This window comes from Adiantum capillus-veneris, chromosome 2, assembly GCF_014529385.1.
Source record: "Adiantum capillus-veneris isolate H3 chromosome 2, ASM1452938v2, whole genome shotgun sequence".
Classification (NCBI taxonomy): domain Eukaryota; kingdom Viridiplantae; phylum Streptophyta; class Polypodiopsida; order Polypodiales; family Pteridaceae; genus Adiantum; species Adiantum capillus-veneris.
This window is the reverse complement of record NC_140932.1, coordinates 30,558,578-30,573,445: the sequence shown is the minus strand read 5'-3', so window position 1 is coordinate 30,573,445 and position 14,868 is coordinate 30,558,578. Positions and strand designations below refer to the sequence as shown.

General features: G+C 42.4%; 1 pseudogene; it reads right to left on the bottom strand.

Moving 5' to 3' along the window:
• Positions 1-1,750: 1,750 nt before the first annotated feature.
• Positions 1,751-5,919, bottom strand: LOC147462582 (uncharacterized; annotated as a pseudogene).
• Between the last annotated feature and the right edge of the window lie 8,949 nt (positions 5,920-14,868).

Below are 14,868 nucleotides of genomic sequence, written 5' to 3'. Positions count from 1 at the left end.
TAGAAGAGGGAAAGCTCGGGAAGCTAGATCTACACACACACACACACACACACTCAATCTACACTCTAACTCTCTACACATGAGGACATTGATGCTTCCCTTGCTTTCATGTCAAGCACACACACTCTAATCACACATTAAGCACACACACGGAAGCCTAATTAGATCAATGCATGCAACACACGTACACACACACACACTAATCTAGCACACATGTGAAGCTAGAAGGCTCCAACAAGAGGGAAACTTGAGAAAGAAGAGAAGATTAAGACTTAATCAAGCAACAACAACACACATAAGCATGAAAGACAAGAGCAAGTAGAGAGACTTAGCTTCCATTAACCCCAAACGTCGGCTAAATGTATGAGGAAGCTCCAAGCTCCATAGCCATTCCTCTTCTTCTTCTCCACACTCACCTCACACTCTCTTGAGCTCTCTTTGCTCTCCAAGAGTTGGCTCTTCTAAGAATGCCCTTTCACATCTTGTCAATTGAGTTAAATACAAAGAGCTTCTAAAAATGAGCGTCCGCCCAAAAGTGTAAATGCATGTAATAGGCATCTAGGCTCGTCTACTCATAGACGTACAAAGTGGAACTCAAGTAGAGCCCGTAGATACAAATAATATGTGTATACACATATGTGTACACACCAATGAAGCACAATGCATGTCGTTGGCGCTCGCCCGTCAACACTCTCTCCTTCCTAATTTCGCGTACGTCCTCTGGCGCCCGTAAGAGTCATCAAAGGGCTGATGAATGTGGGTGCACAAAAGATAATTTCATTAAGGTGTATGCTAGTCCAACATAAGAGTGAGAGTGCACAATAAAAGAGAAGCAATGAATAGCAGTAACCACATTAGAGTTTTGCAAAGCAAGCATAGCAATTGTAAGGTACATTAGATGGTCAAGTGTAGGCATTTCATTAAAGTCCAAGCTTATTGGAAGTAATGCATGAGTTAGCAAAAGGTCTCCGAGTTTTAATCTAAGGTCTCAACTATGCCAAGTCTAAGAAATGAAATTAGCATGCTTAATAAGAAACAAACATCTAAATGGCACTAGAGCTAGGCTTGGGCGCATTTCAAGTAGTAAACAAATATGAGAATCTTTGAATTTCAAGTGGAAGAGGCTTCATTTGCCTTTTGATTTTATGCAAACATAGGAATTTAAAGCACATGGCGACCATCTAGGAGTGAGACAAGCATCGACCTTGGTTCCTTGTATGACTACAAGGCCTTCTCCAAGAGTGTACTAGTTCACTCAAGGCATGGCTACCCCCTAAAAATCCTAGGCATCGGTTTAGGGCCTTGACCAAGAGAGCCAAGGTGATTCCCCTCGCCTGCCAAAGACCACTGAGGCGATAGGCCGTACACATAAACATAGACTTTATTTTTCATTTGGTAGACCTTTGTTTTGGCATTTTTTGGTTGGATTTCTCTTCCAAAGTGTATGATGCAATCTCATAAAGTGTAACCAAATGAAACAAGCTTGCACATAGAACTAGCACACCTAAATGCTTAACTAGCACACCTAATTGCTTGAACCTCGAGCTAGCAATTTCATGTACTAGGATTAACACAAGGTCACAAATGCATACCCATGATTACTAAAAATAAGGTCAAACTTAAAATAATGACTTGCACCAAAACACCTAGATGGAAACTTGCAAAAGCTAGCCTAGCTTGAAAAAAATCATGTGGTTGTGCACTTTATGCACATCAAGGAAAATGTAGTGATAAGAGGAGGAAGAGGCAATCATGGAAAAAGCACACCTGTAATGGGGTGGATCCTCGTATCCGGATGTGACGATAGACCCCAATAGAATTGGAGATGGCCCACCAAATGCAAATCGCTGGGAGTAAATGTCAAGCTAGTCCTCATGCTTCTTTTTCCTGCACAAAAGTAAGACACAAAGCACAATACCTTGAGGGGCATATCAGCAGGAAAAGAAGCAATAGTGAAAAATAAATAAAAATCCTGAACTAAGGTCTGAAAACCTAGATAGGAAAAACCTAGTGGGAAAAAGTGCCTCTGGTATATGCACATGTGTCTAGTGCACCATGATCAATCAATACGAATCAAAGTCACGTGTGACTACAATGAATAAGAGAACCCTCTCCAAATAAAAGGATAGCTCTCTGTCTAACGGTCAAAGGCTGGCTAGCACCTAGATTTATACATGTGGTCTCTGTTGAAGGGAAAATATCATGTCTAGGGATGACATCAGCCTCTATGTCACTGGTCATAGGTCTCTGAAGCTCATGTATCACTGGTACACTCCTACATAGCTCTATGTCTCTATGATGGTCAATAGAAATCTGACTCGAGCTAGTGCTAGGGTCTACGTGTGATAAACTAGGGGGAAGGCTCTTCGGTAGCCAAATCTGCAATGCTCGCGCTCTCATTGGGATACCGGTATGAGCTCGTCTAGCATGTCTGTGTGTGCATCTATCTCTAAGACATGCTCGCTGGTGTGGAGGGGCTGGCCTCTCTCTATGGGCTGTCTCATCTCTCGACATCTAGCTCGTGGAGGTCTCGCGAGGGTATGATCGTGTATGCGCCGGGTATGCTACCACTCGTGGCCTAGGTACCCAAACATGTCTCTGTGTCTCGAAATAGTCATGTGTCTCAAGTGACCATCTAGATGTGAGCCAACCATGTGAAAGTCCGTCATCGGTCATATGGCTCTCTATAAACACAATCATGTCGTCACAAGGCAAAGATCTAGCGTGTATCTCGGTACGGGGAACATAGACTTGTCGAAGGGTCCGGGAAGCTCTACGTGGAAAACTACGTGCCTGATCTATCATGGGTCGCTCCTCGGTGGCACTACTCGTCGCTGCGGAACCACTGTCTAGAGAAGGCTCTACACATGACTGGGATGCCTATGTACGTGGTCTCCAAACAAGTCTAGTAGGCGGTCTCGTATCCCTACATCGTGTGCTAGTAGAGGTCACTCTAGTCCGTGTACGTCGAGGTATCTGTGGTGTAACCTCTATCGGCGTGGTGTCTCGAACGTGGTCTCTAGGAACCTGATCTAGCAATATACGGCTCATGGCTGGTCTCCGCTCAATTGGGTGATATGATCGTGAATCGGCACTCGTAGATGGCACTAAGGTGGCATCTACCTGGGGTGGCTGCTCTCTTGGAGGCTCACAGACTCTAGCACCACTATGCATGCTAGAAGTGTGGGACATCGATGCTATCGGCTCTGCGGTCTCTCTCGTAGAAGGAGCGACTCTCGCATATGGCTCTGGCTCGATAGCTATCTCTAAGGGCCACTGTGAGGTCAGAAAATCTGAACAAGGATGCTCATAGGTAGCCAAGAACTGCATAATGGTCTCATCTGTGTCTAGGCCAGGGTCACTCAATGTGCGACTCTGTGAGGTCTCTTGCTGCACAATGCTAGAAGTCTCGTGGACAAGAGCGGCAGGTGGTGTAGGCTCCCTAACAATGCTCTGAGAGGTCTCTAGTCTCGGGGGTGCTGGAGCTATCTCTCGTGGAACACTCCTCTGAGGCTCTCGTGTAGGCTCAAGCATAGGTGTGTCCTGAGTGGCTCTCTTTCGTGCGGTCACTCGCTCGTCAAGATAGGCGTCATTCTCATCGGGCCTCTCCCAAGGTGGTAAAATACGTCGCAAAAAAGGAGGCCTAGGTGGTGATATCGCAACTGGTGTGACTGGAGGACTCGGAGCTCTCGATAACCGTGGATTGTAACAAGACTTGATTTTGAGGTGTTTTAGCAATAAATTTTGTTTTTCTAGGAAGTTTTGGTCGTTTTAAAGTTAGTCCACTGTGTAGAAGGATGTGTGGATTGTTTTCGTCCAATAAAATTTTTTGATTCGGAAGGCACTTTCTGGGGCATTTTTGAAGGTGTTAACGTGGGATTTTGGAAAAGTGATGTGTGAAGCGATTGAAGCCTGAGTTATAAGGAACAACTTTGGTTCTCTGAGTCTTTAGAGATTTTGATGTTTTGATGCTCGTTGAGGGCCAAAGATTAAGAAAAAAGTGGAATTTGCTGTTTTTGTATCGTTTTTGTAGAAAATGTTGTTTTGCAGGTTGATTTTCAGCAAATCAAAGCAGGCTATGGAAATTTTCCATCACATAGTCGTCGAAGAGCGCAGCGAGGGCAATAAGATTGTGTGAGACGGACTTGGGCTGTTTTGGCTCCGTTTGGGAGTTATGCTCAGTTGAAGACAACTGAAAATCTGTGGACTCACAAAAAATCTAACCTTTACGGATCGCTTCACGATCACGTTTTTTTACCTTATTCTTGCAGGTATACTTGGCGCTCAAGTCGAGTCGACCGAACGCCAAAAATAGAAAAGCGGCTATTTTGGGAGGTCGCATGCTTTTGGAGGAAAAACGAGAAAAGAAAGACGGGTGGTGCGTTTTGGGGATCATTCAACGATCTCTCTTCTACGAGTGCGAGTGCGAGTGCGAGTGAGACGCTGCATGCAAGCGAACTAAAGCTCGGGGGTGGTCGGGAGGTTCGAGCTCCATACAACGGAGTGCACTCATATATTTTATTACTCCTGTGTTGTATCAAACACTATCAATACAAAGATCTCTTTCTCTATCTTTGTTGTCTATCTCTATTATTCTGTTCCTGTGACATGGAGCTAGCAAGGCTGTCGTGGGTAAACATAAGTCATGATGCCTAAGTCGAAGGGAGTAGGGTAGACCTATAGTCAAATGCACACTGCGTGACCGGTATCCCTATAAACTCGCTCACGTGGATCTCCTATCAAATGTGCAAGAAAGTGTGCTGAAGGATCTCTGGATCCACCAATCGACAAGCATCTGTACCTACGACCGAGCTCGTCTAGATAGGTCATGGTTTGCTCAACTCTGTGAAGCTCCACTAGCCTAGGATGTGTTTGCGTGTCTAGGCGATCTTCTGGGTGTGCTCACTCAATATCATCGAAGTCAAGGGTCTCAATCGAGTGATACTGCTCTCCAAGCTCATCAATAAGGACTGCTCTATCGGCCTGTGTGCAGACTCTCACAATCTGCCTAGTTAAAGACAATGGTCGCTGTGGGTCTGCCATCCGCACATATAAGTGGCCATGTAAATCAACATAGAAGGCAACACCATGCCGGTACTGGCCTATGATACATAGAATCTGACCCTCTATCTGTATCGTGCTACCTACGGTCTCTCTAGCCTCAAGTGGTGCGTGAAGCGTAGTGGTCAGTGGTCTAGGGGCACTCATATCTACAGTGTGTAGTCTATCATGCCCGAAATTTGGTGCTCTCAACGGTGGTGCTAGGGTCATCGTCGCCTCTCTCGTATGGTCTCTAATATGTGTCATCAGAGGCGGGGATGGGTCTCTAGATGGTGCAAGGTGTCGAGGTGGAGACTCCCTAAAATATGTCGCTCGCGGGCTCTCGCTCTCGGTCTCACTATGAGTGGTACGCAAAGTACTAGCACTCGCCGAGGTGTGCATCTCTCTAGACTCGTGGTAGCTCGAAATTCTTGGCAGCAAATCAGGTCTAGGTGACGAGAACCCTGGCGGTGGTCTCCTGAGTGTCTTGGGTGGTGGCACTATGTCTAGAGGAGGTGAGGGACTCCTACTCAAAGCAGGGCGCTGGGTCGATCGAGGATCATATGGCAACCCACAAGTCAAAAAGTAAAACTCAGTGCTTGTGGTGCTCTCATAGCATCTGTCTCTAGGCTAGCCAACTAGTGTCACAACATCTCTGGATAGGCATCGACTGGATGCACGACACTCAAACTGATATCGGCGCTGAGCACTATAAGTATAGATCACTCGGTGACCTACCCGCTGTAATATAATCTGCTCAGGGTGGTCGAATACCTCAAAGCAGTCGTCTGCATATACTAGTTCTATCTCCTCTCGCCTAATCGAATAGTCGACGACGTAAGTGGCACGAAAATCATCTATAAATGTGACATCCAGCATGTCGTCGGGACAGACTCGCACTATTTGGAATGTCTGTGTGGGGCCAAGGGAGGCACGACACTGGACAAAAAAGTATCCCTGTGTGTCTGTGTAAGTGGGTCGGCCTCTGTGCTCGCCTACTAGCATGAGCAATATATACTCGGAGCACTGGCTCGTCATGGCCATCATGTGTGCGCAAAGTGCACTCTCGGCGTGTGCACGGTCTCTAGTCAGGCTCCTATGTCTAATCTCGGGCAATCGGGTCAATGGGGTGTGCGGTGCAGAATGTACGGGGTGATGCGCGTGAACGTGTGTGTGCAAAGCGAATGTACAATGTGGCGCGCGTGAATGCGCGTGTGTAAGTGAATATATGGACGAATGGGTGTGAAGTTTCCCTCTCTATCATCGATACGCGGAAAAAGCTCCTATCTCTCTCTCTCTACTTGGATGCACACCCTATCTTCCTCTCACTACGTGACGCGGGAACTTGCTCTTCTCTCCTCTCTCTTTTTTTTTTTTTGGTGGGAAAGCCTCTAGGCCACAAACCCTTCACTTTTGCAACTTAAGAAAAAAAAACATCTATCTCTCTTTTGAATTGAAAGTGAACAGTGGAGGAGGGTTGGAGGAGGGTTTGTCTTTTTACTCTTATTGAAATAAGAGGGGCACTATGCACAAATTCAAAGGAGGAGGGGGTTTCTTTTACGTGGCATTGAAGTAAGGGGTGCTACAAAAATTGAGAGGGGGACAACTGACAAGGGGGGGGAGTACAATATTAACAAGGTGATGGATCACGGGGGCCTGCCAATCGAAGGATTTGTGGAGGTATTTTAGGATGTAGGAGGAGAGGAGGATTGGAATGCGTTTTTGGGGTTTAGTGGGAGTAGTAAGTAAATAATGGAGTGGTCTGACCAGAATGAAAAGTTAGTGCCTGTTGTTATGTTAGTGAAGGAATTTGTAGTCCAAATGTGATCCAAAGTTGAATCGTAGATTGTTGTGGTCTGGGTTATATGTTGTGTCATGTTGTGTGTGGAGAGAAGGTTAGAAAGTGCAAGATATTCAGGTGTTTGGTATTTAGCATTGATGTTGAAGTCACCGAGTAAAATGGTAGGGGTGTGTTGGAGGTGAGGTGTGAGTAGTGTGGTCAATGTTTGCAAGAGCAAAGGAAGTGGAGTTGAGGGTCTGCGGTATAATGTTATCAGGGTTATTGGTGGATTATGTGGCGTGTTGAGGAGTGTTGTAATGCATTATATTTTGTTCGTGGAAATGATGTTGTGGTGTTGTAGATGTATGTTTTTGTTTGATGTGAAGAGGGATACTCCCATGGGGCCAGATGTTTGAGTGTGTGTGTGTAACCGTTTATGGCCATTGTGTTGGGATGTTGTAGTTTTGTTTCTTGGAGACAAAGAATGTGGGAGGCCATTAAGCTATTATCATGAATAAGGTTGTTGTAGTGTTTCTTTAGGGACACAATGTTAAGAGATTGTATTATCAAGTGATTGTTGGGCAAAGAGTGGAGGTTAAGCTGTGTAGGTTGCCAAGTGGCATGTGTTTTGAGGCGGTGTAACTCAGTTAGAACTGTTTGGTCTACTTTAATATTGTTGGAAGTTAATTCTGCTAGGAGGTAAAGGTTGTTGGGATCTCTTATGCGGGAGAGGGCAGTGTACACAAGGCCGTGACTTCGAATGCTGGTTGGATCGAAAGCCAGGGTGTCTAGCGTTAAGCCTTGTGCACGGTGTATGGTTCTAGCAGCTGCAAGTTGAATTGGGAATTGTGTTCTAGTAATAGTGTTCAGGAATTTCTTTCCTATTTGAAACTCATGTGTTATTTTTTGGATTGGTGTCCATTGCCTATCTATTGATGCAATGTATAGTTGCTGGTTTTCATACCTAGTATTTTGGCCTACTTTAGTGGTTTGAAAGTGAATCCATATGGTTTGTGTCGTGGAGGTTTTTGTTATCGCTTTGAATATACCGTCAGCTCCATTCACTAGGCCATCTAGAATGTCAATATTTCCTGCACAAAGTTCTACAATTAGGCCTGGTTTCAAGTGAAGTTTTGTGTGAAGACCTGCTGTCAATTTTGGATCTATTGGTATTTGAATAGTTTTGCTGCAATTTTTGGCCCTTGTGTCTTGTGCTTCAATAAATAGTGGTGTCCCTATGGTAATGTTGAAAATATGTTGGTTGTGTAGGTCTTTATCTTTGTTTGCATAGTAAAGGTGGGAGACGATGGCTGGATGAGGTACTGCGCGCATGTAATGTATATTGAGGTACAAAATGTCTTCGTTAGTGTGCTTTGAAACGCGTATCCTGTTGAGTATGTCGATGAATGTCTTGTTAGTTTGTCTCATGGTGCTTGTTAACTCATAAGACTTTATGTGGTCATGCCAGAAAGAGGGGGAGATAGCGTCGAGCAATTGATGTTTTCTGGAGAAAATCCAAGAGTCGCGCACAGGACTTGCTTGACAAAGATCGCCACATAAGACAACCTCAACACCACCGAATGGAAGGTCGTGGTTGTTTTTTATTGCACGTAGGCGAGAGTCTTCCATAGCGAAAACGCTGGTTCCAATCAAGGAGACTTCATCGAAAACAGCTAGTTGCAGGTCGCGGTAAAGCAGTCGCAGCTCATTCAGTTTCTCAAGTGATAGGGAAGTGTTATATGATGTGAGCAGTGGCAAGTGGAGGGTTGAGTGGATAGTGGTTCCACCAATGTTAAAGGTAGCCTTGCTCGTGTATGCCATTAGCAAAGCTTTTGTCGTAGTTGGGCTGGAATGTGATCTATGGTTGTAGAAACGTAGAAGTCCTTGGACAATCAAAAGGAGGGTGAAAGTTTTTCCTGTGCCTGCGCCTCCAGTCAGAAAAATATGGATTGGTTCTGTAGGAAATGTACGTTTTCTTAGTATAATATCATCGAATATGCTAGCCTTTGTTGTGTGTTAAGTAGTAGAATGATCTTGTAATATATATCGTTTGGCTGCAATAGTATTTTTATGGTTGGTATAGTGTGCATATGCAGCTGGTGGTGTTGGACATTTAGGTCCTCTGTGATGTCAACACGAATATGGGAGGAGATATTAGATAGTGTTGTAGATGTCGACGGTGAATTGGTGTTAAGGTTCTCCTTTAGTATTGTGGTTTTGTTATATTTGGATTCATTTGTATTGATGGTACGTTTATTTTGATTGTATACATCTTTCCATGTGAGTCCATCTGTTAGGTGTTGAGTTTCATTATTTATCCATGGTAGAAATAAAACACATTGTTCTCTATAATAATTATTTGGATTTTTTGTGGCATTATATTTGACATATCGTATAATCTTTGGTTTGGTACGTTTTTTGTATGTGTTGCTTGTTGTATTGTATGTGGAGGCAAATTCTGCCAATGATATGGCATTGAGCTGGGCAGGATGTGTACAGTATTTGTCTATGCTTGTCTCGTAAAATATTTTTGTGCTGGTTGTGTCTATGTTTTGCAGGAGGTGTTTTCGTTTGAGAAGCATTGTTCTCTCGTCGGGAGGGTTTGTGTTTATGAACATAAATTCTCGGGTTGTGCTGTAGAGAGGTAGGGAAAGTGCAATATATACTGCTTGTTGTGAGCTTATTTGCTGTGTGTTTAGTATTGTGTTTCCTATTTTTCGAAGTCTATCGTATGTAGTTGCATTGTTTTCAATGCAAGAGTCAAATTGTTCTTTGATTGCTTTGATGAGTGTGTTATCAAATTTTGTTATATATGAGGTGCAATAGGTAGCTTCTCTGTGTGCATTTAAAATGTATTGTATATCTGAATTCGCATCCCATAGCTTTGAAATGGTTGGATTGAAGTTATTTGTGTAGATATCTTTGATATTTCTTTTCAACGGAAGTGTTGGGCATGAGATTTTGGATGATATAGCTTTGATGTAATCGTCAAATCGAAGGTCCATAGATAGGAGCCAATGTTCGAATGTAATATTCGCTTTATAATCTAGTAGTAGGAGATTATCTTTGATTTGTTTGTGTTTATTTCTTTTGTATTGCATATTGTTATCTGCAGAATGGTAGGGTTCTAAAATCATAGTAAAAGGCATTGGGTAGCAAGGAAAGTCAAAGCGGTATCCTTTGCATTTTCTGAAGCAAGTTTTCCTATGTTTGTGTGTTTGAATTTCTTGTAAATCTACAGAAAGGAGCATGGAGTCAGTTGTTATGTACTTATCAATGAAATCCACAACATCTTCGTTGGGATCTTTCCCATAGATGGGAGCATTTTCTATCCATAGGAGCCCATGATCATGCTGGCTACCTCGGCTCTCATACTCAGTTACAAAAAAGTAATCTTTGAGTTTTCCCAATATGGTTATATCTTTGGTTAGCAATTTCTTCATCCCGTTAAATCCGTTCAAGTAAAAGCGGGCTGTTGTTACAAGGTCGGCTCGGACCAAATCTTGTATGTATGACGATGCACTATCTTGTGTAACTCTGTAAAAACAAAAAGGAAACTCACATTGTTCCCAAGCACATATCAATCATTTTCTATAAGTTAGCAAGCTATTGAGTCACCATTTTCAAACTCCATCGAGCGAACATCACTAGATTCATCGCACATGGGTTCAACGTAGCCATCGTAATGTCCATCAAGTGGATTTCGCGAGGAAGAAGAGGCAGCCATATTAAGAGAGGATGGTAAATAATGTTCACACAATTATTACTTGCTGTGTTCAAAAGAAGCAAAGAGTAAAGCACTTGCTTTAGCTAAAGGATGAATAAGTTCATACAAATAATACTTCACACAGTCACAAGCATCTTAGGATAAGTAAGGGAGAGGAATGTTTTTGAACTGACTTTTGAAGCAACAAGCCCACTTATATACTACAAGCTTCCTTGCCTTTCTGAACAGTTCACTATACCTTAAAGCTAACCTACTATCACATCTATCAAATGGATTTGACACATTTAGACACATGCAAGAGGTGACATCAAATTCAAAGGGATTAATGAACTAGTGGACAAGTGTATGTTGGTGGTCTAGCGTTCCCACCACACTCGTGTATTGAACACCATAGAAATAACGAATGAATGAGCCTAAAATTTTCCCTTGAGAAACTCAGTGAAAATAAATTTGCATGCTCGAGAAAATGATTTTTCATGAGCACTTGGTGGAAAAAATATTTTCAAAAACCAGTACTCGTCGTAAATTGTGTGTCGTCTTAATAGTGTGCCGGTTTCAATTTCGAAAACGCCGCTCGAGGGAAGGATAGTATTTGGGAAAAAGGAAAAACGTTGCCCTAGAATAGACAAAAAATAGTGTTCAAATTTTGTAAAGTAGCCTAATTTTTTGAAATTCCTCTCTAGTGTTCGGGGAAAATGTGTGTCGTCTTAATACGGTGCCGTTTCCAATTTTAAAACTACCGATTGAGGGCATGGAAAAAGGATAAGTGCCGTCCCAAAATATACAAAAATAGTGTTAAAATATTAAAAAAATAGTCTAATATTTTTGAAGTTTCCTCTTGAAATATTTTCATACCATAGCCTGGAGATTGCCGAGCAATATTTGGGGAAAATATGCCTCGGGTTAACACCATACCATTTTGAATGTCAAAAATGCCGAGAAATTCTAAACACTAGGCTAATTTTTTGATGGGTTTTTACACTATTTTTCTCTCTTTTGGGGTTGAGAGCATTTTCAAAATTGAAAACAGTATGGTATTAGGTCAAGGCACATTTCTCCCTAGCAAAATTTTTCGAGAGGAGATTTTGAAAAATTAGGTTCTATTTTTTGCGTTTTTACATTATTTTTCTCTCTTTTGAGGTTGACAAGATTTTCAAGATAAAAAACGGCATGGTATTCAGTTGAGACACATTTTCCCGTGACAATGCCTACAGCGAAACACTATCTCTCTTTTGATATTCACAGCATTTTCGAAATAAAAAATGGCATGCAGTATTCGGGAAAAAACCATTTTCCCAAACATGCAAAATACCTTTCCTTATTTTTGCAAAGAGGAAAATTTAGGAAATTAGCTTAATTTTTTAGGTTTTTACACTATTTTCGGGCAATTTTTCCTTTTCCCCTTGTGCCCAACACTAAGCCCAACGCTTTAGCGGGTCAAAAAAAAGAGCGGAAAGAAATTCCAGGAATGGTCCCCGTTAATGCTACACTTAAAGAGGCCGTGGGGTGATCGGCAGACAGCGAGGGCTGTTGGCGTCTGAAATGAGCGCGTGGGTGGCTCCCCCAGCGTCGGGTCCAATGCAGAAACGCCCCCGTGCTTTCTTTTCTACTATGTACACCATCTAATAATTTCCTCATTTTCAGCTAAGGACCAACCTGCAGATTTGCAGAATCCCGATTGCTTTTGTCAAGAAGCCAGATAGGCCTATATAGGCGTTGAAAAAAGTGAAAATATTTACTTTAGCAATAGAAAACCTTCAAAAACCTATTTTCGTATTCTGTGAGATAAATTTAACCCCGATTTTGGTCTTTTAAACGCTGCATAATTTAGTAGCACAATGATAAAAAAACATTTTATCAGGCAGAGGCTGGAAAGACACAAAGATAAGAACATCTTTTCAATAAAATAGAAATAATGTTATTTTTATATAAGGCTAACTAAGCCAATCAGTGTTCGGGAAGAGTGTGCCTCAGCTTAGCCTTGAGCCCGTTGCAAAATCAAAGTAGTCGGTTGCGGGGAGGGCAAGAAGGACAAAATTCTACTTAAAATACATGAATAAAAGTGTATTTTTGCAAAAGTGCTTGCTAGAATTGTAAAATTTGCCGTCCAAATTTTCCTTCTAGGGATTTTTGTATGTTTGTGAAAATGATTTTTCTCGAACACTGAAGCCAAGGCATAAAAAATAATGCCAAGGCTGAGCTCCCCACAAATTAGAAGCGCAAAAATTTACTTAGCTGGCGGGCAGACCTCTGGCCTGACGTGCGCGCTCCCTCCCTCTGGCAGACGGCAACGCGCAGCCTACAGTCACGTCCACAAATTGGACTGCATTTATTGAACAGGACCGCCTGGACAGCGTGCAAGAGGGCACTCGTTTAGACTGCGAGTGAGGGAAGCGACTCCGCATCTGCAGCCCAAAGGCCCAGTACCTTTCTCCCTTTTCGCAGATCTCCCACGCGATGCCGTGCCAAATTCTGCTTGCAGGGCTGAGACTTCTTGACTGCATTTATTGACGGGCTCAACGGCTTGCACAGCTTGCAGAAGATGGCTGTCTACAGGAACTCCTAGTCTCCTAATGTCGCACGCCTATAGCCCATCGACTGCAGTCGCCGAGTCCGTCCAGTCCTGGATTCCCTCCTAAGCCTTTAAGGCTCAACCTCCACGTGGACGCCATAGGTTGTAGGACACCCAAGCGAGCCCAACACTAAAGCTTTATCAGGCCAAAAAGGGGAGGGGGACAAAGTGGAAGAGAGGACAACTGACAAGGGGGGATACAATATTAAAAAAAGGGGGGGGGGGGACAAAGTGGAAGAGAGGGGAGGAGGACAACTGACAAGGGGGGGCAACGCCTTGGGAGAGGGGGGGTTATTGGGGGGGTTGAGCTCCCTTTAAGGATCTCCCCTATGCCTTTTATTTTTTGATTTTTTTTGTTTTGTTTTTGAAATAAGAATAAAAAAGAAAGAAATGGAATGAAAATAAAGAAATAGAATGAAATGAGATAAAATAAAGGAAAATAAAAATAAAAGGAATAAAAAGTAAATAGAATTAAAAAAATAAAGCAAAGTAAAAAGGCAAAATGAAAAGAAAGAAGGAAGAGGTGGGGGTGTGGATGTGTGTATGTGTGTGTGTGTTTTTTTTTTTTCCAAAATACCCCAAAAAGTATTAAAAATTTGCCCAAGAGCGTAACAAATAGCCGAAAAATGCAAAATTTAGCCCGAAAAATATGAGAAAGTCCCGGGCTCGTGAAGAATACGTCGACGGATTCAGCTACCCAATTTTGCCTAAATTTTCATCAATTTTTGGTCAATTAATTGATTTTTTTTCCATTCAAGAGGCAAAAAATTGCCTAAAAAATACCAAAAAAACACCGAATTTTTTGTTAAAATTAAGCAACCCCTTAAGCTCACTTAGACACACATTCTCACCAAGAATCACCCGCTAATTCATCATACATACCAAATGGTAGCAAAAGGCAAGATTCTTGGAGCGTTTTTTGAGCGTTTTTGGCCCGAATCGACCCAAATCAAATCCGAATGAAGTGAAACTTTGCAAATCACTTTGATACCATATCGGAAACATAAATGTAGCACAAAAATGCATAAACGATCAAAACAACTCAATATGGCATCAAAAGCATACTTTCCAAATGACGATTTCAGAGAAAACGCTAAGCGCTTGACTACTTGAATGCACAAACCAAATCACCATTTTTGCAAGCACAAATACACTTTCCCGGATGTCCAATTGCACAACTTGAATGCTCAGTGCTTATACCAACAAATGGATGACCAAATCACACAAATCCGGCATCAAAAAATTGGCATTCAAACGGATTTCAGAGAGCACACAAAGCACTAAATCCCAAACACCAAACCACCAATGCAGACAAGGGATGTGATGCATGGTTTTTAGGACCCCTTCTGAAGATGCAATAAAGGCACAGTCAGTTGTTGGGGAGATGAGGATACTCTAGTCCAAGGGATCTCGAAAGTGAAGAAAAATCTACTTCACAAGCAGCAAAGAGTAAAAAGTGCCATGGATAGAAGATACGTGGGAACGAGCTCTTATGCATGCCTACAACCTATATCTTACAGAATAGCCCATTCTAGGTGTGAATTTCTAGTGAAATTTACACGAGGATGTTCGTGTGGACTCACAGCACAGCATACTCCGTTTTCACTTTTTTACCAACAGTAAATATTTTTTACCACAGTAAATATTTTTTACCTACAGTAAATATTTTTCACCTACATGGTAAATACAAATCACTTTTTACTTACAGTAACTTTTTTTACCCATGGTAAATATTTTTTACTACACCAT